The sequence below is a fragment of the Abramis brama genome (genome assembly GCF_963993115.1).
Source record: "Abramis brama genome assembly, chromosome: 17".
NCBI classification, from domain to species: domain Eukaryota; kingdom Metazoa; phylum Chordata; class Actinopteri; order Cypriniformes; family Leuciscidae; genus Abramis; species Abramis brama.
Window position 1 is genome coordinate 21,762,277 of NC_139979.1, and position 3,230 is coordinate 21,765,506.

Consider the following 3,230-nt stretch of genomic DNA (forward strand, 5'->3'; position numbering starts at 1 on the left):
TGTCTGTGCAGACTCTTCTGTAGGCCTTTCTGTAGATGTGGAATCCTGCAACTTGAAGCCATAAAGCATACAAGTATAAATTGAGTAAAGTTATTTATGCACTTGCAGGTAGGCTAGTTCCTCCAAATGACAGTTATCTGAGAGGGTTTATTCACTGTCCAGTGCAATGGAAACAAATGGACATTACAAAGTCTTATACTTTCTTTCCTTTGGAAAGTTAGAAAATGTCCACTTACTGCACATATTTCAGCCACCACCTTCTTGGGAACAGATACAAGTGTTGGTGTATTATGTAAAAGTGCACAAAAGAGGAAAACACAATGTCATTACAATGAACTACACTCGGGAAAAATGTGATCAATAACTCATGGCAAAATATTTTTACATTAACATAAGTTTATCAGTTTTCACTTTCACAAGTCAAAGCAATTCATCATTACTCAAGATTTAACAGTTGAAATGACTATACGGCCTTAATTTAATGCAGCAAAAAAAATATAAATTACCATTATGTAGAATATTTTTGTACTAGTGTGGTGACTCTGACATTACAATGAACAAAGTAATTATGCAATTATTAAAATACAAAAATATAGGCTATTAAGTGATAAAAACATCTAACATGGCCACTTCTTACGGATTTAAATTGTCTGCTACTTTTTGCCAGCCCTCTCTCCTGGCTTTTGCAGACTTTGAGGTGTTCCCTTGCGTTTTGATTAAACATTAAAATTCCGAATAAACTTCGACTATTAGTTCTTGCTCTGCTGAGGAGAAAAACTGTGCGCGCTCTTTGGCCACGCTGAACAGCCAATAGCAGCGTTGCTGATCAATGTTTCTACTATCGATACATATCCCCTTTTAAACCAGCGCATGAACGCGCAATTATCTCAGATAACTCAATCCAGCTATACTAATCATATCCGGCAAGTGTGTTCGAAGAACCGAGTTAGCCAGATCATGATTAGCACGATGATATCATCTTGGATGTGTCATTTGATCTCGGATGTAATAAGCAACATACGAAGAACGAGCCCCTTGTTGTTATTGGTGTTGTTCTGTTTCCCATGTTTTTGCTTCCAGTTTTCCTGAAGGAATTTAAAGTTTATTCTGAGTAAATGTAAATCCTCTGTACTCATCTTGCTGGATCTGTCTGCTGCTTTTGACAAAGTTAACCACCAGATCCTCTTAGGGATGGGCTTATTTACATATATAGTGAGGAAAATAAGTATTTGAACACCCTGCTATTTTGCAAGTTCTCCCACTTGGAAATCATGGAGGGGTCTGAAATTGTCATCGTAGGTGCATGTCCACTGTGAGAGACATAATCTAAAAAAAAATAATCCAGAAATCACAATATTATGATACACTATTTATTTGTATGATACAGCTGCAAATAAGTATTTGAACACCTGTCTATCAGCTAGAATTCTGACCCTCAAAGACCTGTTAGTCTGCCTTTAAAATGTCCACCTCCACTCCATTTATTATCCTAAATTAGATGCACCTGTTTGAGGTCGTTAGCTGCATAAAGACACCTGTCCACCCCATACAATCAGTAAGAATCCAACTACTAACATGGCCAAGACCAAAGAGCTGTCCAAAGACACTAGAGACAAAATTGTACACCTCCACAAGGCTGGAAAGGGCTACTGGGAAATTGCCAAGCAGCTTGGTGAAAAAAGGTCCACTGTTGGAGCAATCATTAGAAAATGGAAGAAGCTAAACATGACTGTCAATCTCCCTCGGACTGGGGCTCCATGCAAGATCTCACCTCGTGGGGTCTTAATGATCCTAAGAAAGGTGAGAAATCAGCCCAGAACTACACGGGAGGAGCTGGTCAATGACCTGAAAAGAGCTGGGACCACCGTTTCCAAGGTTACTGTTGGTAATACACTAAGACGTCATGGTTTGAAATCATGCATGGCACGGAAGGTTCCCCTGCTTAAACCAGCACATGTCAAGGCCCGTCTTAAGTTTGCCAATGACCATTTGGATGATCCAGAGGAGTCATGGGAGAAAGTCATGTGGTCAGATGAGACCAAAATAGAACTTTTTGGTCATAATTCCACTAAACGTGTTTGGAGGAAGAAGAATGATGAGTACATTCCCAAGAACACCATCCCTACTCTGAAGCATGGGGCTGGTAGCATCATGCTTTGGGGGTGTTTTTCTGCACATGGGACAGGGCGACTGCACTGTATTAAGGAGAGGATGACCGGGGCCATGTATTGCGAGATTTTGGGGAACAACCTCCTTCCATCAGTTAGAGCATTGAAGATGGGTCGAGGCTGGGTCTTCCAACATGACAATGACCCGAAGCACACAGCCAGGATAACCAAGGAGTGGCTCTGTAAGAAGCATATCAAGGTTCTGGTGTGGCCTAGCCAGTCTCCAGACCTAAACCCAATAGAGAATCTTTGGAGGGAGCTCAAACTCCGTATTTCTCAGCGACAGCCCAGAAACCTGACTGATCTAGAGAAGATCTGTGTGGAGGAGTGGGCCAAAATCCCTCCTGCAGTGTGTGCAAACCTGGTGAAAAACTACAGGAAACGTTTGACCTCTGTAATTGCAAATAAAGGCTACTGTACCAAATATTAACATTGATTTTCTCAGGTGTTCAAATACTTATTTGCAGCTGTATCATACAAATAAATAGTTAAAAAATCATACATTGTGATTTCTGGATTTTTTTTTTAGATTATGTCTCTCACAGTGGACATGCACCTACGATGACAATTTCAGACCCCTCCATGATTTCTAAGTGGGAGAACTTGCAAAATAGCAGGGTGTTCAAATACTTATTTTCCTCACTGTATATACTGTATAAAACCTATATATATATATAAAAAAATTGGTAGTAAATGGACTTAATAAATTGACCTGTAGAGTAGTGGTTTGGGTTCAAACATTGCGACACGCAAAGTAAAGCATTCACGTGACTGGAAAGAAAGTGTGAGGCTTCGTTTTTAGTTGATCACTTGTTTCTTTGAAAGCAATACGTGCTCCGGCACGGAGCTTCATGAGAAATTGTGCTGCGTACTCAATACACGCTTTGAAGCTTGAGTGTCAAATGTAACATCACTAGATCATACCTCTCATTCCAACCAGATGATCCAATGGTAGCTGCTCAAATCTGCCTGCCTGACAGATATTTCTTGCTGGATGACGAGCCATCACCTTCAACTAAACCTTGCGAAGACAGAGCTGCTTGTGGTCTCAACCAACCCAAC